This window comes from Cricetulus griseus (assembly GCF_003668045.3).
Source record: "Cricetulus griseus strain 17A/GY chromosome 1 unlocalized genomic scaffold, alternate assembly CriGri-PICRH-1.0 chr1_1, whole genome shotgun sequence".
Taxonomy (NCBI): Eukaryota; Metazoa; Chordata; class Mammalia; order Rodentia; family Cricetidae; genus Cricetulus; species Cricetulus griseus.
This window is the reverse complement of record NW_023276807.1, coordinates 246,198,480-246,222,542: the sequence shown is the minus strand read 5'-3', so window position 1 is coordinate 246,222,542 and position 24,063 is coordinate 246,198,480. Positions and strand designations below refer to the sequence as shown.

General features: G+C 35.2%; 1 protein-coding gene across 4 annotated transcripts in view; it reads left to right on the top strand.

Annotated features, from left to right (window-relative positions):
* Positions 1-24,063, top strand: part of Pcdh9 (protocadherin 9) — an 838,624-nt gene that overhangs the window by 125,823 nt on the left and 688,738 nt on the right. The gene's annotated exons all lie outside the window — the stretch shown is intronic.

Sequence of the window (24,063 nt, the reverse complement as noted above, 5' to 3'; positions counted from 1 at the left end):
TACTACAAAGGCAAGATAATAAAAGTAAACAGCATTAGAAGACATTTAGTTATGCTTCATTTGTTTTTTGCTTTTTTTTTTTTTACAAATTTCATTGCAGCTTAACTTTTAAAAATTCATAGGTAGATTTGATTGCACTTTTTGGGTGTATGGAAGAAGACTGGTTATTTACATACATATTAAAGTACAGTCTATTGGGATTGTCAAAACTATTAGGAGCCTAGTCCTTGGAACTGACAAAATCTCTCTCCATCAGCAATCAATTTTATGTAGTGCCTCTTGTAGGCATGATGTCTTGTGATACTTCTCTCATGTAAAATGTCATATCAGTTGGTGTTGTCATTTTGTAGGTCTTAACCTACAAAATAATAACTATATCAGTATTACCACATTATCTCAGTAATTACATTTGTGCATTTATGGATATGTGTAAGAAGAATGGCCATGAATTTGAGGAGTAAAAGAGGGACATAGAAAGATTTGGAGAAATAAAAGGAAGAAAGAAGTGATGTAAACATCTTATATTAAATAAAAGGGGAGAAATGAGTAAAATGTTTAGCATTGGACATCTAGATCTGGAAGCCCAACCTGTTCATCCAGGTATCCATCATCTCTTATATGATAGCATTGCAAAACAGGAAGATCACACTGAAGATGGAGTTGACTAATGAGAGCTCCAACTCCAACAACACTGTAGGCTGAAGTGATCTGACTTTTCACTTTGATGATTTTGATGAATTTACCTGACTAGGAAGGTTGGGAAGAGGAACACATAGTATTCAAAGAAGACATGTGAAAATTCTTTATTCTTGACTAATTATCTATCCCCTTATCTTAGTTATGCATTCTACTGATGTGAAAATACACCATGACCACAGCAATTCTTATAAAGGAAAACATTTAATTGGGAATGGCTTACAGTTTCAAAGTTTTGCACCAGGCTTTTTCTTTGGGCCAACAGCTAGCTCCCAGATCCTGACACAGAGACTTATTAGTTATGAATTCTCAGCCTAGTTTAGGTTCATTTATCACTAGCCCTTTTAACTTAAATTAACATTTTATCTTAGGGCTTTGTATTTTTCTTTCCTTTTGTATATCATCCTTTCACTGTTTTTCTTGTCTGGCTGGCTGGCAGCTACCTGGACTCTTGCCCCAGGTGTGTTCTCCTCCTTCTCTTCTCTCTTCCTTCTTCCATTCATCTTCCTCTGTGCCAAGATTTCTCTTCCTATTTATTCTCACTGTCTACCAGCAATATCTACCCTTTCTCTTGACTAGCTATTGACTGTTCAACTCCTTATCAGATAAATCAGGTGTCTTAGGCAAGCAAGACAAAACAAACACAACACATCTTTACATAATTAAACACACATGCTTATATATTTAAACAAATTCAGTGTAAATAAATAGAACACAGCAACTTCACACATTTGAAGTAAAATTCTGCAACATAAACAAATGTAACACATCTTTGCAGAGTTAAAATAATATTCCACAACAGAGTTTTAGTCCATTATTATGGCACTGTGAGGCAAACATGGTGTTAAGAGTCCTACATGCTGATCTGCAGGCAGCAGGAAGAGAACTTGCGTCAGCTTTTGAGACAGCAGAATCCAACTCCTAGAGATGCACATCCTCAAACAAAGCTACACCTGCTGCAACAAGGCTACACCTCCTAATAATGCCACTCTCTATGGACCAAGTATTGAAACACATAAGTCTATGGGTAACATTCCTTTTCAAACTACCACACACTCTTTGAAAATAATAAGAGAATGAATCTATCCTTACCATACACCTTCTAATATACCTCTCTATTGTTTGAGATCATTCTTTGTATGATTTGTTTCAGCTTATTTTCTTATCAGAGAGTACTTGGTCCTCTTTTTATTTCCCGAAAAGGAAATTTTAACTATACTTCTATGTATCTCTAATCCATTAGTAAAAAGTTAGAAATACAGAAGTCTATGAAGCTTAAAAAGTTGTTATATTTAAAATATTTTGACCAAAAACAGGATTTCTATTGAATTTTATACATATAGGTTAATAGAGTTGGGAGCTGCTTACAACATCTCTATTCTCCTTAGAAGATCCTAAGTTTCACACACAAAGATAATGCTTTATGATCTTCATTTAATATTCTTTTATTATGTACTCTTCTATACCATCATTTCATATGTTAAAGTCATTTGTAAACAATATTTGTTTATTCCAGATCTTACAATGAAATTCTTTTGGGGTGTTTAGATGGCAGACTTTAGAATAAGCAGTTATTGTGTGAACATTTTGGGATGTATGAAACTGTGTGTCTTTGAACAATTGTGTCAAATGCCTTTTGAAGTACTACTCTAGCTTCTGCAGTATCACCTTTAAGCTTTTATTCATAAATGCAGATAGTATTTGCAAAAATCACAAGGACATTATTTGAGGGCAGCTAATTAAAGTGTGCACAAAAAGCCTATACAACACTCTGGAGGCCTGATCTGGTAATATGCCCACAACAAGAAGCATTTCAAAAATGTACTGTTTCTTTTTTCTTGTTTCTAGGAATTTTGTGTATTTGTTTTTCCTTTATAGCAATAGTGTATGAATGCTCTTTCCGCCATGTAATTGCTTTAGTGTGGGTACTAGAATGTTAAAATTGAAAGCAGATTTCCTTTTCTTCCTTACTGAAAAGCATAACCATAGATCAAACAGTTATGAGGGCAGAAGTTCAGGTAAAGGGAAGTTGAAAGAAACTTCCTGCAACTCCTAGGAAGCCCAGATCATGTATAGCCATAATGAGTCCCCCTTGTCTCATGGTAAACATCTTAACAAGCAAATTTATTTTCCATTTTATCCAGTTGTTGTAATTTGCCTATTATGTGATAGTAGTTTTCAAATTGGCTTGTGGCTATGCATGTAGTTCTTTGTTTTGAAGTGTAAGCAAAATCTTCAAATTAGCCTTAATTTTCATTAAGGTAACTGAGAGGAGAAATTAACAGACAACTTTTACCTAGCCTTTCCACTAAATTTGAAGTTGTGTGTATTTTTCCTTTTTTATTAAATTGTCCCCATGAAGCATTTGAAAAGAAATGTGCAGGACAAGAAGTGACATCCCATCAGCTTTGGATTACACAATACAGAGACTACCATTTAACATTCACCAGAAAATCCTGAAGTTATAGTGAGGTTTCACAGATGCCATGGACTCATACACATTCTCTCATACTGCCATGCTGCACTCAGGATCTATATGTTCTCTACATTATTTCATAAGAAACAGAGGAATGACTCAGTAATACAAAATCTACAGCACTGAGATCTGAAATCTAGTTGTTTTTCTGTGTACTGAGGTTATCATGAGTCTGTTGCTGGTGTGAAAAGAGCCACTGATAAGAACAGTTAATGAATTGTGAACAGCACCTTAAAGTTGTCCTTCTATTGCCCTGATCAAATCAATCAAAATCCTATTCCTGGTCTTGCTGGGGATTCTGAGTCACTAAAAACTCTGTCAGTCTAGTGGCAAATTCAGTTACCCCATCTCTTGGCACAATGACAATGCATTCTTCAACAGAAAATTTAAGTGCAATAACTATTCTGAATCTAGAAAATAGAATGTTTTGCAAATGACATGGTGCAATTTTATGGGCTGTAGCTTTGTTTGTCACACACTTGCTATATGATAATTTGTTCAAAACAATGACAGCAAAGTTCGGTACTGACATAAAAAAAAGTAATCTAAGAAATGTTCCGAGTGCCTTCCTGAGTATGTTTGTACATGCCTATATACACATGAGTGCACATACACAAAATTATTCTATAATGTTTCTTCATTAATAGCTGGTTAATGCCATGTTAAATCCTGGATATTTACTAGGTTAGTTTCTACTCTGGTTTCCTTAATTTTATGTTTTATGTTACATATTTTTTCATAAAAAGAAAGATGTAGCTATTATATGCGTTTTTGTCTTTACCAATATAATATATAGATTGATCAAAGTGAGTAATTCATTCTTTTGGTCATCTCAAATAACTAGCTTCATCTTTGGTATAGAGGTATTGTATTTGCATTTTCTTTCTACTTAATTGTGACTTTCCACAGATCATAACTGTTCAAACATCAGTCATTGAACTCCTTTTGTCATGTAACAAACTGGGCAGAATGTCAAAAAAAAAAAAAAGATGATGGTGTGAAGACTTGGTTTGGATTCATCTAATTAGGTCAGGGAATGACTAATCAGTTGTTGAAGGCAGACACTTTAGGGGATGAAAATTATGATAAGTATTTTGCATATGTAATCTCAAATATCCCTTGCAAGAAGTAGACTAGTAGCGTGAAGGAAAGAACAAAAGGCCTTAAGGAATCTGGAGTCACTCTGCTCTGTGTGACAAAAGTAAATGTTAGTAAAGTCCCTATTACCCTGGTGATTATCTTCATTCACTCATCTCTGCCACCTCGTCTGCATTAATGGACAAGTTGCCACTTGGGGCTGTCGTATCTGACATCATTTTTTATCTCTCTATTTATACCAGAGGAACATACAGATTGATTCTAAGGATCTTAATGATATTACATTTTACTATAAACAACAACTTAAAATAGTTTGAATATGATGATACACTGTGAGAGACAAGTGCTTTTAAAATTAATAACCCTGAATGTAGACTCAACTGTAACAGTTAATATACAATTGAAGTGAATTCTGTTGGAGTGTAGAAGGACTGTTAAGAAACTCTGAAATCTTTCTTGGACACAGCTGTGTTCCTTGGTGTCTGAGTAATTGGGATGCTGTAACACTCCACTGAATCACACACAAGCCAACAACTAATGCCTTCTTCTGCACCATTCATGCTTCAGTGAAGGTGGTAAAAATGAACAAAACAATTTGAAAGAGTATGTGTCATGTGTAAAAAACCCTCCCAAGATTTTAAATCAAAATACATATGTCATAAAGGGAGCCAAATGCTTCACAATTTTCCCATCAGCTGCGGAGACAACTTGATTTTCAACTATGGGTTGCTTCACAGTTCTTAAAATACTATGATTTCTTGATTTAAGCCTGTCATATTATGAAAATTCTGGTAAGTCCACTAAACAGATGAGGCATATAAGTTCTAAAGTTAGATTGGTAATGTGGCTGAATTTCCAAAGTTAGTAATTCCTAAGAGTAATGAAATTTGCTAATTAGGTGAAAGAATCAGACTTAGCTTGATATTACTCCATTTCAACAAACAAAAAACAATTGTGAAACATAAGAAAAAGTCTGCTTAATTGAGAAGGACTTTTTAAATAAATGGAAAGAGACAGACAGACAGAGGAGAGAGAGAGAGACAGAGAGAGAGAGAGAAAGAGAGAGAGAGAGAGAAAGAAAGAGAGAGAGAGAGAGAGAGACTGAGTTCAACTTCCTTCCTTGGTAGGTGCCACAACAATGCTGGATATGGATGAATTTCTTGATATTCTTGGGTGACATCTGTCACCTAAGACATGGTATTTAAATATATATATGGATCCACAAACAGGTGTCTAAGCATAAGGATCACAACAAAAGCTACAAAACACCCATCTCTTCCAATACTTTGCATATATCCCATAAATACCAGTTTCCTCCACTTGCTAAGCTGTAATTTAGGAGGGAATGATCATAGTACTGAGACAGATTTTGCTGAAAAGCTGTCTACTTAATGGAATGGAACAGTAATAGATGAAAAGTAGATAAAATAATGAGTAAAAACACCCTTATATTCAATAAGTTTCCTCATTGTGTTCATGTCCATCATTACTACAGTTTTTAATAGGCTCTGCCTATTCCAGCCTTGAGTACCCAGGTAAAGTTCTTTCCATTTTTTGGATTTGTGAACATATTTCTAAGCCTTCATTTCCTTGTGAAGTAAAGGAGAAGAAGCATGCTTAATTTTATCAAATTGTACACTCTTTATACTAAACAGGAGCATACGGAGAGAAAGAATGGAAAATTTACGCTTTACTTCCAATTTTTCTTATGGAATCTCTGAATTCCCTATTTGACACCTTTCTAGCACCTCATTCTTAAAATCTCATAAGATACCAAATAAATTCAACAAGACAAATTTCATAATACTCTGGAGAAACAGACAATTGTTGTGCTCTTTGATGAACTTGCAAATCCCTGGTTGTACATTATTAAGAAAACATATATTATCATGTTAACTCTCAACAATTCAGTGGCCAGCAGCCCTGATACTTTCTCTCTGAACACTTGGACCAGCTTCCAGACACATCATTTTCAGGGCCTGGAGTTTTAAAAATTCTATTGTACTTACATAGTTGAGTGGTCTCCTGATGAGTCACAAGTATGGGATATGCAAATTACCAGAGAAATAATAAGAATATTTTTGTATGATGAATAGTATTCCTAAATGTTTCCCCATGGTTGAGATCGCTGAGATTATTCTTGGGAATTTGAAGTTTGTTCTTCAGGGCAATGCCAACAACAAAATACATTTTTTTCATTTCATTATTTGCAACTAACCATTTCTTATAACTATGAGTTTAAATGTTAGCAATGGACTTATTTTCAATATTTTTGTCTCCTCACCAATCAGTGTGGTACCTGACATCGTATAACCTCTGTATCTGTCATTTTCTAAAGTTGCCCCCCTCCATTTATAAAGCGGCCTAGAAGTCCACATCATTGGATAGCTGCAATTTGAATGAAGAGTTACTCTGAAGACTACAGATGACACAGAATTAGAAAACAGATTCATGTATGTGCATACTTGGCTTTACTCTAAGAAATATAACACTATCATGAAGCTCAACATTAAAAATGGAGAGAAAAAATCCCAGCTCCAATGACTTTATGTTCCTCTTCTTTTGGAAAAGGTGTGGAATAAAATCAACAATTGGAGAGGAATAGTGTGGTTTAGTATTGTTGATATAACAACCTTTGCATAAAAAAGTATGTTGCATTCCAGGAGGACCAAGGCAGCACAGTGATTCTCTGCCTCTGCCTGGTGGCAGTGGTGTAATTCCCCAACAGCCCTTTACAAAATAGAGGTTTGCTGCCACCTCTTAGAATTTTGACAGCAATAGCTTTGCATTATATAGATTATAAAAAATTACATTTACAAAATAATTTTAGAATATATCCATAAAAGAAAAAGTCCTGAAAATTGAGACAATAGTGGAAACAATTTTAATTTGAACAAATGATTTCAACATAGACTAACTGGAAACTCCAAAACTGTTCCTAATCAATGTATAAAATCTCACTTCTTTTTTTCTGTATGGCTTTATTTTGAAGGGTGTGTTTTTGAAAAAAAATGTTAACACCTTATAAATTGTCACCTTAAACTACACATGCAAATATTATTTTTCAGTTTGAAAAGATGTCTCTTAGTAAAATGTAATATGTGAACTTAAATTAGTCTTATTGTTGATGAAAATACAGCATTTATTTATACTGAAGCAATGACTTGTTAATACACACTATATGTAATATCAGATAAAAATCCTATTGACAATGATGTACTTGAGGGAATGTTAACCTGAAGTGCTGGTATAATCCAAATCAAGGTGAAGTGTTAATTTATTGATTTATGAATGTATTTTTAACTTAATGCTTATATTAGTATTAACTTTTTAATATAAATAAAGCAATAAATAAACTGTAGAAGATAGTCTGCTATGTAAAGCCTTGAAGGCCAGGATCTCACACAAATAGAACTGGATATTCTTGGAGCAGTTTCTAAACAAATTTAAAAGTTATGGCTGCTGCCTGAGATTCTTAAAGCATGTAAGCTACAATTTGCATATAACAGTAAGAGAACAACATTGGCAGTGAATCCTACAAGTTGTGGAAATCCACATATTCAACCAAACATGATAATATTTGTAGCCGGAGTTTTATAAACTTTAGCTTTTGTAATTCATGACTGCAGATTTATGCTTTCAAAAATCTATACTGCATTAACTTTATCTCCTGAATTTTTCATGTGGATTTTTGTGTAGCTAAAACACAGATATTATTTTGCATTTCAGTGTTACGTGCATTTATAATATTTAAGTCATTTGAATAAAGAACATATGGGAGCTTAAATTCCTTTGCTCCAAAGGGATATGGCATTCATTTAAATTAATACTTGAGTTCAAACGTGTTATGAATTGAAACATTCCTTTGATGAGAAAGAATGAGAAATATTTTAAGAGCATGGAAAAGAGAAAGGAATTGAAACCGAGTCGTTTTTATCCTGGCTGCCAAACACAACATGAAGGTTGGAGGGAAAACTACAATGAATTTCCAATATCAAGGATATACCTTTAAATCTCCATTCTCTCTAACCTAGAATTAAGTTTTGGGAAGAAGTTTAGAGTGAGATCTGCCAGCCCCTAGCCACATGACCTAGAGAAAGTCATTCAAAGCACCTGTGGCCACACACATTGCTCCGTCAAGCAGTAGCTGTCACTTGACCAGAGAAAGTGTGACATATATTAAATGTGGTTGATTGAAGTCCTTCTAGGATTGTGATTTACATTTAAGGGTCTATTACTTCTTCTTTCTTTTTTTACAAAAAAACTTGTGTATCTGGAAATGATCAGTCTTGGTTATCTTTCTCCATTTTCATGTTCTTGTTACATTCTTTCTTTACTCATCTACTGTGTTGATTAGTTGTCATGTAACACAAACACATGTACCTGAAAAGGAGAGAATCTCCACTGAGGAATGCTCTCTCTTAATCAGTAGCTATGTCTATGACACATTTTCCTTTTAATTTTTTTATTTAATTTTTTTTTGTTTTACATACCAACTACAGTTCCCCCCCCACATCTCCTCTTTCCACCCCCCCATCAACTCCTCAGAGACTGAAAGGCCTCCATTGTGGGGGTCAACAAAGTTTGGCATAACAAGTTGAGGCTGTACCAAGTCCCTTCCCCCTGTTATCAATGCTGAGCAAGGTACCCCTCCATAAGAAATGGGCACCTAAAAGCCAGTTCATGCATGACGGATAAGTCACATTTTCTTAGTTGTTAAGTGATGTAGAAAGGCACTGACTACTACTGTTAGTAGTTCCATCTTTAGACAAGTGGCCCTTGGCTTTAAAAGAAAAGTGAATGAGAAAATCAAAGGAAGCAAGGCAGTTGAGATGCACCATTCCTCAATGATACCTAGTTTCGATTGAGCCTTTGTGTCATTCAATGATGAATTGAAACCTGTAAACCAATCAAATCTTTTCTTCCAACAAGTTGATTTTGGTCAATGTGTATCATAAAAAAGAGAAGAAAATAGTATATCATCTAAGGTATTTATAAATGACAACAATTGTCATATGGTAATTGTATAGGAAGCACTGAACAAAGAAATAAGTAGCATCAGTATTTGAAAATGCAACACAGGATCACTCCTTCTAATAGTTTTTTTATTTCAAGTGTTTGTGGTCTGAATCCATGTGTTCAATAATGAATCTATTTTACCAGTATTCAGAAACCTTGCTAGGCAAAGAAATTTCTGGAGGCAAAAATCGCTATCATCACCTGGAAGCTCTTTAAAGATAGAGACTAGCAGTTCCCTTCCCACTCGTAGGAATTCAGTTTGCATTTTCATCAGATGGTTTGCATCCATTTTTAATTTGGAAGAAGACTTCTTAGGCTATTTTCATCCAAATGTCTTCTTCATTAACTATATTTCAGTCCATTACTCAACTGCCGTTTATCACATACCTATTTTTGTTTCTAGAAATACTTCTACTAAGTGGTTTGTGGTCAGTACAAAGGAGCAGAGAGTGGTTCTGAATGATACTGTTAAAGTCTCAATAGATGAGTTCCTTGGTCTGAGTTAGGAGAGAAAAAGAAAAATGAAGGATATTCCATGTATTCGGGGTGCTACACTATACATGACAGTTTGGACTCATGGTATGTTAATTTATGATAAAACATTGAAGAAAAAAACCACGATTGTAAAATGTTTGGTGATTGTTCACAGGAATATCTCTGTGAACATCTGAAAAGGGACTGAAGTCTACTGCTGAAACATAAGCATGTATAAGGGATGATCCCATGTTCAGGAGAATTTATTATTTGATAAACCATTGCTTTCAAAAAAGTGTTGAAGAGATAGCCCAGTGGTTAACAACACCTACTGCCTTTCCAAAGGTCCAGAGTTCAGTTCCCAGCAACTACATGATGGCTCACAACCATCTATAATGAGATGTATTGCCCTATTCTTATATACAGGCATACATGCAAATAGAACATTGTGTAAATAAGAAAAAAAAGTGTCCTTAATGCTCTACCTAGAGTACGTCAATTGAAAATATGCATATCAATAACTAAATTTTAGAATCTGTTATTTTACTTCAACTAAACTTTTCATTAAAAAAAATTGAAAACACCTTACAAATTTTAATGGACTTGTACTTTTCTTGTAGGCAGTATCCAAATTTTTTAATCATTTTGGTTATTTACATATCACTGGCATAATCAAACATCTACTTTCTGAAGATATTAAAAATATATAACACCAAAAACATTCAATAGAAGAGAACGAATGGAACTGGAAGACTTTGAATGTATTTATGAGACATATATTTAGATGAATCATCAGCAAGAGAGCAAGGAATACTGGAGTTAAATGTTGAGGATTTCTTGCTAAAGCAGAAAACATTAATGAGACAAAATTAAAATTTCATATAAAAGAGTTATTATATTTCTGTACTTAGAATCCAATGAAGGTGATCAAAGTGATATTTGATACTGATTATTTGTCTCCACACAATGTATCTGTTAAATACTCCCCTTGTGTCTCTAAATTGAATGTTAAGAAATGATTAAGACATTACTAATTCCTTCATAATTTTATAGGTCATCTGAAACAATCTTAAAGTTTTCATTTATAGAAAATATTTTGAATGAAAGTAGCATGAATATAAAACAAGATAGTCTTTTTAATGCCTTTAAAAGGAGAAAAATCTGTCATCACTCTAATTATGTCTTCTAACTGAATACTTCTTTGAAATTAGAATTGCGTAGTTAAATATATCAGAACTTAATGAAAATCATTGTTTTGATAATATATCAGGTCACATAGAAATAGATCACCTATTTCACCATTCTATGAGCTTTGACATTTTGTGATATTTTTAACTAATTAAACTTTTTTTTTATCTAACAAGTGACATAGTATTTTTTGTGTCTTCCTAAGATTGCATGGGGAATGTTGATGATTATTTTCAGATTAAAACAAGTTGAATGGTATGCCACAACATGAACCTTATTTCTTAATTTGTAGAGTAACTTAGTTCATCTTTAGATATCTTGTATGATGTTGGCCAAAAGTTGATCTCTCTCTCTCTCTCTCTCTCTCTCTCTCTCTCTCTCTCTCTCTCTCTCTCTCTCTGTTGTGTGTGTGTGTGTGTGTGTGTGTGTGTGTGTGTGTGTGTATGTGTATGTGTGTATGTATGTATGTATGTATGTATGTATGTATGTATGTATGTATGTAAGGCTCGGGGCCCTTAGAAATAAAGTAGGGGAAACAGCATTGAATCAAACTAAGCCCTCTGAATGTTGGTAAAAGCTTGGAGGATAAGATAATCAATGGGCTGCTAACAGTGGTGCCAGGATTTAACTTTAGAGGACACATGAACTTTGGGAGTCAATTCTCTATGGAGGGTTATTATTGCAAACCAGGTACAGCAAGGATGGCCTATACCTTCTGCCAATTGATATGACAGACTTTAAATGTTGCTGGTGTAAGGCTTCACTATCCCAGTGGAAGAGAAGGGGGAGGGGTTGTTGGGGAGGGTAGAGAACATATGAGAATGGGAGGTAAAGAAATGTGTGTGTGTGTGCATTATGATGGGGATAACACTTTGTCATTAATGAGTTTTCCATGTAAGAATACATCTTTGTCATACAGGAGAAGTTTGATAAAGTTTGAGAATGACAAGTGACCTGCAGCCTAGACTCGATTTAGAGTATCATTTGATCTTGCTTGAATATCTGTTCATTGAAGCTGGACAAAGCTAAACTGCAGTCTAAAATGATGTGAGATGTCAGAGCCACAGGTTAATGTAATGCATTAAACAACACTATGACCTCATTCAAAAAACTAGAGATAAATGTCACATCAAGCCATTCAGGCAGAAATTCTTGTTCTTTAAGCAATAACTCTGAGAGCCTTTAAAAAAATGCCCTTATGAAATAGACCAAATCCCCTCTCTTTCACATTGCAGAGCAGTAACAAATCCTAATAGTCAAACTCAGCAGCTTTTTGGGCTGATCAGGCTATTTTGGTGCTATATCAAGAGAAAAATTTGACAGTCTTGGCTCACAATTTTAACCTCCTTCAGAAGTGTTACAATCTGGTAGGGGACTATCTATGGAATACTAAACATCTATCTTGTTTTAAAACCAGCCATTCTCTCATAAATAATAGCTGTGTTTCATGCATGATCCCCTTTTTGTTCTGTTGCTACAGAAGCAGCCAACTAGGCAACAGAGGAAGCAAAGTAAACCAATATATTCCCAGTACTCTTGGCATCACTGATGAAAGTATCTGTGATTCTTAGGATGATGATCCAAAGGAAATCAGAAGAAAGGCACATTGCACACCTGTTGTATAAATAAAGTGCATGTAAGAGGAGAAGGGGGCATGGGCATAGAGTGTCAACTGAGAAGAAAAAAGCTTGGAGGGAGAATGTTTCATAGCGTCAATTCACGCTTCAGCTCATGGGGACTAAGACATGAGTGTTTAAATTTTTTTATGTTTTTTTTGTTTTTTAACTCAGGGATTCCTTTTACTATGTATCTGTTAGCAATGGTTGAATTACCTGCTACATTAAAATTTATTTCTTATGGAAGTTTAGAAAGCATAAACTGTTTTCTCTGTAGATTAGAATAAATTGGGATTTGTGACATATTTGTAAAATTGTTGGTAAGATTTATTCTTGTGCCCTTTAATCTCTGTTTCTCATGGAGCATAGAATTTCATTTTCCACGGCCCAAATCCAGCACATTTATGGAGGCTTTTCACACAAGGCTGTCTTGTGGTAACTCAATTCCCAATGGTTACACACTTGTAACATCTGTAATGATTGTTGAAACTAAAGCTGTGTAATGGTAGCAAAATGGTCAATTAAAAACAAGAACAATTTTTCCAAGTTCTTCTACCTCTCCACATACATTGCAAATCTTTTCCTTTTGCTTATAAGTCTAAAAGAACTGAACAAATTGTGTAACTGCTACTTTTCTTAGCTCCACGGTAATTTAAAAGCTTAGAAACATGTGGAATAAACTTTTATTTCTTTCTGAACCAAACAGCTAAAGGAGTGTAAACAAGCCTTGTGCTTCAGCCTGAAGTAAGCTCCAGTAGGGCTCACCCATCCTCCCCACTCTAGTGATGTGTCATGCTCTTCTGTTGGATCAGTTTGCCATATTTCATCATTTGAAGTTACAGTGTTTCAAAGTGTCTGTGAGAGTTGCTTTATAGTGCAGGTTTTCACTGGTGTCACTGCCTCTGGGACATCATCATCTTTTTTTTTATCACCATCACTTTGGGCATTTATATTGAAAACTTTGCCTTCACAAAGTTCTTGGGCTGCACACACAGTCTCTTGAATATCTGCTAGTGTCAGCTGCAACTTCCTCAGCCATTCATTCTTTTCTTTAGCATACTCATATTTCAGTCACAAGTCACTTCTGGCAGTATCATTTTTGTTTGTTTCTTTACTGGACTTTTATTTTTGTTTACCAAGTTGACTTCTTTTAATTGTGGTTGTAAAGTATCATATGGGCTTCTCATTGGGAGACAGAAGACAACAGAATTATACACTTTCCTAAGAACACTGAATGAAGTCCCAGCATCAGACAGTGTTACTTATGTGTTGATTTGAAAACTGAGAAGATAATAATCAAGTGTGTGCTGTGTAGCTGTCTCTATTTGGCTAATTTACCACGTTCACTTATATCTAAGCTATGTTGTTGGGAGACTGCTATTATTTACTTAATTGTGCTTATGAAAATTCAGATGTGTCAGATGTATGCAGATGAGTTCTGCCTTCATAGATGAGTGCTATTGAGTCCTATGATTTAAAAGCTTTGCATTTAAAGAAAAAATTATTTGATGAAAGGACAAACATTAAGACATTAATTGTATATGTCTTATTATCAAGTAAGACATGTTTGTGGAAAACATTAATATAAAAGCTAACATTTAATTGTTTGTAAATATAATAAGCAAATGTTAGGCTATATCAACCTTAGTTTCACAGTATTATTTAAACATCCTTTTGGGTCAATGTTATTTTTTTCCTTGTTATAAATTCTAAATCCCAACAGGACTAAGTTAGCTGAAAATGTATTCCAGTTTGGAGAATTCATTCTTGTTAATAGTTCTAATAGTACTGGGAAATTTATCAATCCTCTACTGGTTATTTGGACAAATGTTCTCCTTATCCAAAATCAAGCTCATTCATGAAAGACAGAAAATAATTCATCAGAAAATTGCATGTATGGCCACAGAATTAGAGTATAACCAAGGTAATATTTTTGTAAATTTTGTCCACAGTGGCTAGGAGGCATTGCCTGATACCTTGACCCTGGACTTAGAGGCATGTATGAGCTTTCCAGTTTGTGATGGGAACTGAACCTGCAAGTACTCTTAACCACTAAGTTAGCTCAGACAAAAGAATTGCTCCATTAGGATGAAACTACTAGATTAGAAATATTTTGGGAAAAAAGTAAAAGCACTTTTATGTCTTCCCCACTTAAATTCAGAAGCTGATGTCTGTGTAAAATTTTGAAGTCTGTGTAAAACACCTAAGAATACAATATTTGTAATATGCTAGTGAGTAATTTGTGAAAGTTAGAAAAGCTGTAACAACTTTTATAGGGTGAAAGAACTCACTTTAAAATATATTATTCCTACCAAAAATATTCTTTTCCCCTTCAAGAAGTACAACTAGGAGTTTTACTGTATTTTGTGTTTCACATTTATGATAATAAAGTTAGTTGTTTTATTGTAAAGCTCTTTTTATATACCTGTTTCAAGTGATGAAGTATATGGTTCTAAAATATTCTCAATCAAGTTACCACTCCAACTGGTAACTTCTGGATTTATTGTTTTTAACGTATTTTGGAGTCACTCTAATTATATTACCTACATGGTAATGTCTTTCTCACCAAGAAGTTTTGACTTTTTCCTATTACTATTAAGTCTAAAATATTTTAGGCTCATATTTGTGGGCAAATTCTTGACTGGGCACTGCCTGACTGTAATGGAGAATTGTTGTCTGATTTATTAAAAAGGTGTAAAAGGATTGTTATTAATTTGAGGAAAGGCTCTAATTTTATAAATAATACATTGGCTTGATACCACAATCTCATTGTCTTGTAATAAAGGATCCTCAGTAACCAAATTTATTAATATATTAAATTCCTAGAATGTCAAAAATACTGTGTTTACATATTTTAAAAATAAATAGTATGTAGCACTTGTTGTTACAGTCCACAAACAGGGATTGGACAAGGTATTGTAGAGAATTTATTATGATAAAATTATGTCTAAGAAATTCATGAAGTATAACAATCAAAAATGACACACTCAACCTGCACAGGCACACACATGCACACACACACACACACACACACACACACACACACACACACGGACTTGAGATGCAGTCTTTGCAATCTTGTCATTTTATACTCAAGCAATGTTTCAATAAATGGCATGAACAGTGGTCAATAGAAGGAAGATCAAGGGCAGATTCTGAGTACATGAGAACTGTGTTTGAGAAATAAGTTCTTTTTTTTAGCGTTCTCTGTATTTGTTTTTTGTGTCTTTTACACCATGCATCTTGATCCCATTCATTTCCCATCCCTGTGTACCCACCCTCTGCCCTTGTACCCCCCCCACCAAATAAAATAGAAAAAAGAAAAGGAAAAAAAAAACACTTGTCATGGAAGCAGAAGTGTGACATAGAGTCATGCAGTGACCTATTTGTCCATATCTTTACCTGCATGTGTTCATTGCAAAGAGGCCTCTAGTTTCTGCTACACTGTCAATGCTGGGCCCTCACTAGAACTCCTCTTGGTTATTCTTCTGTTGCCCTGTGTTGTGGAAATCCTGCAGTTTTGGGTCTGCTGGTCTGCTCCCTTCACATGCTCCAGCCAAACAGTTGCAACACTGTACCCCTCCTGGGCAGCACAATAGAGTCAATCTTGTTGGGTGGGGGAGCCAGTCCCTAAGTCATGAGCATTGGACAGTTGTCCCCATTACGCATCTGTCATGTGTCGGCATGTGCAGGGAAAAGATGCTCCCGGCTCCCCCAAACACACCAATCAATGCCTGAGGCAGGTGGCAGAGCTGACTCTGAGTTCATAAGGGCAGGACAGCTGCCCCTCCCTGCCACCACCTGCAATACTCTGGAGAGCAAGCCCAGGTATCACAATAGAGCCATCCCTGTTGGCATAGGGGTGAGTAAGCCAGCCGCGATATGGTGAGCATGGAAGAACTGTCCCCATTAAGTTCTCATTTCTCATTCTTCCATAGAAGCCAGCTCTAGGATGGGAGAAGGCTTTCAAGATACTCATTGAAAGATGAGTAGGAAGAAGCTAGAACGGGGGGGTGGGGGGCAATGGTGAATAATGTCGTCCACATGTGTGGAAGTATATGTGAAAAAACAAGTACTGTAGAGAATGTCCGAACACTCAGAGCACACAAGAAAGATTTACTCGAATGACCGTTCATCTGAGAGCCAATGCACAGTCATGAACTCTTCAGCCATGTTCACCAAGAGATGAGAAGAAGCCGGGATGGAGGCGGGGGGCAGTTTGAGTTCAGGAACTTGAATGATCACCAATGTCTGTGGTCACAAATCACTCCTACAATCTTAGAAGACTTGAGTGGCTAATGTTCATAATAGCTCATATCACTGCCAAAATGCCAAACAATTGTGTTTGGCTAGAGCATGTAGAATATAACTAAAGGAAGGACCTGCAATGATGTGTGTGGTTTTAAATTGTTTATTTGACAATGTAAATTTAACTAAGTTATTTATAAACAATGGATACTTAGACTATATCTAAACTTACATGTTAGGCTTTAAAAGAAGTTGGGTCACACAAATCCACTGCTTATCCTTAACATTAATTCATCTGAAAATCCATAAATGTTGATAACCATAGCCGAAAATTGTATTTCTACGACACAAGTGGAAAATTAATTGTTTGCAGGGCAGAAAACTGAACCTAGGGCTTCATGCATGCTCACCAACTTTCCCATCAGTGAGGCACACTCAAGTCCTTGCTTTCTCATTGAGAACCAGTGAGTCCACTTGTCCCTTATCAGACCCTCTGAGTTTGCCTTACTAACTGTAGACTTTATGTTTTTTTTTTTTTTTTTTTATGATCCATGTATTGTTCCTATAAGGAAGGAACGGCTATCATCAGCTTTTCTGTTTGCAATCCCATGGTGCATTAGTGTGATATAGATAAGGAAAAACAATGTGAGTTCTGATTTAAAATAAGGTTCTCAGAAGTGGCAGACAAATGATCAAAATGTTTCAGGACACCCAGAGATGCAGTCCACCTCATTTATCATGTTCAGCATTTTTCTTTTTTTCTTTTCTTTTGAAACATTTTATTTTTCTTTGTTAAATTTAATCTAGTAAAATTATTTTCCCCCTCTGGGGAAGATTACTGTTCTTCTTGCATATGTGCAAAGAAGTTATTTAGGTCAGTTACGGAAGAGGAAAATAAAAAAGCAAGAAAGGAATTGGGGACAATCTGGTTTGAGATAAGATAATGATACAGAAAGATGTAGCTTTTATTAATGTTCACCAGATAAGGCTCTAGAGAACTCTAGAATATTCTCATTTCTAATTTTATAACATTTGAATTAATTAGATTAATTGATCTAAAGAACTAACTGCGATTTTCATAGTCTGGATTTCACAAGAGAGGACAATAGAGAGTTAGGAATTCAAAACAGCTTCAACATCCTCAGTTACAAGCCAACAACCTGAAAACAACTCATGGATCCTCAAAGTGAGGTATCCTTATTGTTCCTTCTTTGTTATGATGGACACTCTTCATGTGACCCTGATATGTCTCCATCACTCTTCATAATGAGATAAAATTTTATCACACTTGACTTCTGAAACTTTGTTTCTCATTTGTACAGATATCCAAGCACATCTCTACATTAGGTAGAAAAAACATGTAACTATTCATTCCTTTTTAATTATTTTTTAAAACTTATTTTTTATTTTATAATTCTACCAAAGTCTCCCTTCCTTCCTCTCTTCCAAGCTACTCTGCCAACCTTCCCTCTGCCCAACCATCCACTCCTACTCCATTTTTCTTCAGAAAATCCCTGTACCAATGCATTCAAAGCTACTTTCCACTTTCTCCTCTTTAAGGTTCAGTATAACTAGATTTATTTTGAGGTCCTTGATCCACTTGGACTTGAGTTATGTGCATAATGATAGATATGGATCTATTTGCAATCTTCTAAATGTTGGAGCCCATTCCCTGTGAGGGCATACCATGCTCAACCTTAAAGCAGGGGAGAGGGACTTGATCCCACACCAGCGTAATGTGCCTGACTTTGTCTACTACCCATGGGAGCCCTTACCTGTTGAGAAGAATGGGTGGGGTATGGGCTTGGGGGAGGCAGGAGGAGAGGCAGGAAGGAGAACTTTGGTTGGAAGGTAAAATGAAATTTAAAAAGGAGGAAAGGAAGGAAGGAAGGGAGGGAGGAAGGAAGGAAGAAAGAAAAAAAGAAAGAAAGCAAGAAAGAAAAATACAGTTTCATTTGTCATTGTATAATTTAGAAATTGGGAATATGTGAATTTGAGGAGTATTATAGCCTTACGCATGTTCAGCATATACTTCACCACCAAGCCTTTCAATTAAATTTAATTTACATACCATGTCATATATATATATATAGATAGATAGATAATGTGATATATATATATATATATATATATAATAGTAAAAAGAAAAACAGAATAAGAAATTATGTTACATTTCCAAAGTACTATGCCATCACTTCCAACCTTTTCAAAATAGAAATGATTTCTATGATTATTAGGTAATTGAACAAGTGATAGAAACAATGAAATCAAATTGAGCACTTTCAATATGGTACACACTGCCTGTCAATTTTTAACAGCCTCACATTCAAGATAATATATTTCTTATTATTTTCAAATATATCTCCATGATGTTCTTATGGTTTCTATTGCTGTAAAGAGACACCATGACTACAGCAACTTCAAAGAAGAAAGCAATTAATTGGGACTGGCTTATAGGTTCAGAGGTTAGATTCGTTTTCATCATGGGAAGAAATATGGCAGAGTGCAGGCAATGGTGGTGCTGGAGGAGGACCTGAGAATCCTTCATCTGGAAGCATAGGAAGCAGAAAGAGTGCATAAGCTATTGAGCTTGGCTTGAGTTTCTAAAACCTCAAAGACCACCCCCAGTGACATACTTCCTCCAACAGGGCCTACCCTCTCCAACAAGTTTATACAACCTAGTTCTTTTAAATAATGCCACTACCTGTGAGCTTCAGGCTCATAGGTTTTCATTCAAACCCCACAGTGACTATCACTTACTGGTGACTTTTGAAAAAAATATGTTATTTGTTCCCTAAAGTTGTTTTGTAATATCATTGAGGGATTATTATTTGGGGGAAGGATGAGGTCAGTGACAAACCTTAGAGTTTCTAGATCTATTCTCTTTAACTTTGCTTTGTAATAAAATTGTTCAAGTGCTGATTCAGGGGTTGTATCTATATATTGATTTTTAGGCTTTCCCTCAGTTTATTTGGGCAGCTTCACCCAGAACTGGCAAATTTAACATGCTTCTTGCATGGTTACTTTGTATCTGTGTTTAATATCCACCTCATGGAATTAAAGAAATCAGTTGAATATTTCCAAATAACATTGCCTGGAAACAAAAATAAATTATGATTTTTTGTTGTTGTTCTATGAGCAACAATACACTCAAATTGTTGGCAATTGAGGTTAATCATGTAATTGTAATTTGGATCTTTAGAGAAATAATACATATTTAAAATGTAATTGAAAGACTGACATTTATTTTTAATCTAGTTTCTGCTCATAGGGGTATACATGAGAGGTGTTGGAGTGCAGAAAATGAAAGAGCACATGACATGCTTATTTAATTTCAAAAAATAAAAAATATCACTCTCAGTAGCTGAGCACAAACCCAAACCATTAAACTATTAAGTCTGATTATTTTACACTCATTATAAAATGAGGATCTTCTAAGATTTTCTGATGTGGCTAAAAATTACAGGCATTAGCAAGGAAGTTTGATTTTTTTTTCCTAAGCATAATAGGATCTGTGAGAAGAAAGTGAACTTGTTTAGGACACTAACAGGATTGAATATGTAAATCTAAGTGTTCAGATTATTTCTTGAATTTGAAAATTAGAAAAAATACACCACACTGCCTAGAAATTTAAGAGATTGATTAAATATATAGGCAATATCTCCAGAAACACAGAATTAAAATCTTCAGTAGGTGAGAGCAGAAAATCTACATTTAAACATCACTTATGCAAACTATAATTTGAGGTCCACATAGTTGGGGAAAATGTACAAAGAACCAATTTGTATATGATTATTAGACTTTGATTCTAGAACTAAAATGAACAAATAATTAGAAATACCCACTAGAGATTGCAATGTTGCTTATTAAAAAAGAAGCTATTGAGATGCATAATTTATGGAAGAAATATACATTAAGGATAGAAATAATGATTTTGCATGTTCTCTTTACATTTTATTCTCTAAAACAGCAATTGAAATACTTTGAAGTAATAAGAAATTTGAATGTGAAACTGTAACTCTCCTTATTCTTTGTAATCATTATGAGAAAGCTCAGCAGGTAGATTTGCTGAAACAACTGTGATCCCCAAAAGAACAAGATTCAAATCACTTAGGGCACCTTTTCCTGTAAACTCTCAAGTGCTGTGTTTTTCTTACTAGGAACCCTGTCTTTCCAATTTAGGCAACATCCTACAATGTGTTGACTGATTTAAACAGACTTTTTGTGTTTGTGAACCTGTGAAGATTAAGTGATTCTCTTGTGCTTCCCAGTGCTTATTCACAGGAACATCTCACATGTCATGAAACCTAAATCTTATGACTGTGTCTTTACACTGGTTGGAGGCACATATGACAAAAGGTTAATATTTATTTGATCTATGATGAAATTAGTAGTTTACATAATGACTAAAAATAAAGCAATCCTATTTTATTTAAAATACATATTTTTCTTTTTAAATTTATTTTTATTAAAATTAAAACCAATTGTATTTTACCTACCAATCCAAGTTCCTTCTCCCTCCCATCGTCCTATTCCCCACACCATGCCCACATCCCACCCCCATCAACTCCTCAGAGAGGGTGAGACCTGGCTGTCTCATCATTTGGGGCAGGACCTAGGCATATCCTGTGTATCTAGGCTAAGAGAGTATCCCTTTATGGGAAATGAGCTTCTGAAGTCTGTTCGTGCACTAGGGATACATCTTGGTTCCATGGCCAGAGACCCCATAGATTGCCCAGTGCTCCTAGCTGATACCCACAGGTTCCCTTAACATGGCTCCCTCTTTTAAGGAATCTCTTTCCTTCCTCTCCTCTGTTCTTTCCCCAACTCAACCTTCCTGATCCTTCATGGCCTCTTCCTCCTTCCCCTTCTCCACTCCTTTTTCTCCTGCCTCTCTCCTTCCTCCCCCCATGCTCCCAATTTCCTCAGGAGGTCTTTTCCCTTTACCCTTCTGAGGGAAGTCTCTATTACAACACTGTACAATAAAGGAAATTCCAGAGGTATCACCATCCCTGACTTCAAGCTCTAGTATAGAGCAGTAGTAATGAAAACAGCCTGGTATTGAAACATAAACAGACAGGTAGACCAGTGGAATGGAGTTGAAGAGCCACACACCTGTTCTTTTTTTTTTAATGAAGAAGCTAAAATTATACAATGGAAAAAAGAAAACATCTTCAACAAATGGTGCTGGCATAACTGGATGCTGACACGCAGAAGACTGCAAATAGATACACAACAGTTGCAATGCAAAATACTTAAGTCCAAATGGATCAAAGGCCTCAACATATATTCAGCCACAGTGAACCTCTTAAAACCCTTGAACGAACTGGCACAAGAGAACACTTCCTGAACATAGTGCCAGTAGCACAGACACTGAGATTGACAATTAATAAATGGAACATCCTGAAACTGAGAAGCTTCTGTAAGGCAAAGGACACAGTCAGCAAGACAAAACGGCAGCCTACAGAATGGGAAAAGATCTTCACCAACCCCACATCTGACAGAGGGCTGATTTCCAAAATGTACAAAGAACTCAAAAAACTAGTCACCAAAATACCAAATAATACAATTTAAAACAATACAATACAGATCTAAATAGCCAGTTCTCAACAGAGAAATTTCAAACGGCTGAGAGGCAGTTAAGAGATTACAGAGTATTTTTTCTTTTGAAGTATAAGGATTTAATAGTCATTTCCAACCGGGTATTCTGAGAGAAATCTACTAAATTTGCTAAATATTCCTACAGGATTTTTCATTGGAAATTGTCTGGAATGGATGGAGAATACATGAGCTATGCAATATAAAGTTCTGATCCTTTTCCTTGAGTGGACATCAAGGATGACCAAGGATGACAGCGACAACCTCAATAATGTGTTATAAACTCCACTTTTGACAATGCCAGGAAATTTCTATGATGTACAGAAATTAATATCACAAATTCTTTATGAATTATTTATATTGAATATGTTTCCATTGGTATAGTACACCATTAGCTTCCTTAAAGGTAATAGGCAATCATGTTATTAGACAAAATTTCATAACACTATACAAATGCAATGATTTTTTTTTACATACAGGCTTTGCACAGACTAGGAAAACATGCCACAACTGAGGTATGTCTCCAGCATTAAATTTTTAATATATTTTTATTTATGATTTTTTATTTAAACTAGAAATAATCTTGTTTTTCATGTCAGTCCCAGTTCTCTCTCCCTCCCCTCCTCACTTGCTTGCCACTGACCCCCTTTCCCACCCTCTTTCTGCTCTCCAGGGAGGGTGATGTTTTCCATGGGGATCTTCAAAGTCTGTCATATCATTTGGAGCAAGGCCTAGGCCCTCCCTCATGTGTCTAGGCTGAGAGAATATCCCTCTATGTGGAATGGGCTCCCGAAGTCCATTCATATAATAGGGATAAATAGTGATCTACTACCCGAGGTCCCATAGATTGCTCAGGCCTTCTAACTGATACCCACATTCAGGAGGTCTGAATCAGTCCTATGCTGGTTTACCAGCTATCAGTCTGAGGTCCATGAGCAACCCCTTGTTCAGGTCAGCTGTTTCTCTGTGTTTCTACAACCTTTGCTCATCAATCCTCCCTCTCTGCAACTGTAATATATTTTTTTCATTTTTGTTTTATGAAGTACAGCATCTATTCTCACAATGAACTTGAAAAATATGAAATAGAATAGCTGAATCTGGCAATATGAAGTTTTCATCTGGAATTTCAGATTAAGAATCAAGAAAATGGGAAACAAATACCCAAACAGAACAGACAGCCATAGTAATAGACTTAAAATCTCTAATAAGTGTATATGCTCATGTATTTGAAGTGAAAATGTTTTAGCTTTGAATATGATGCTGGAGGATCATAACTTCATATATTTATAATCTGATTGAGTATTATACAAATCAGAACAAGTTGGAAATGAATTGGTCATACACGAATGGGTCGTATAGACAAAAGTAATTGCACAAATGTGGAAAATTGAGAGGTTGTTCATTTTGTTTCACACTAATATCTTTTTTTAAAAAAGGCAAAAAGGCTAAAATGTGAGCAATACTAAAATAATATAACAGCAATAACAATTGATGAATGTGAAATTTCCCTTTAAAGTTTTAAGTAATAACATGATAGTCAAAAGTATAAATAAAACTTTTGCATTGTGCTTTAAATTGAAATATACATTTTCTTTGGTTTTAAAACATGCTAAAAAATTTGTGGCCTGGATTTCATTGGCTGTCACGAAG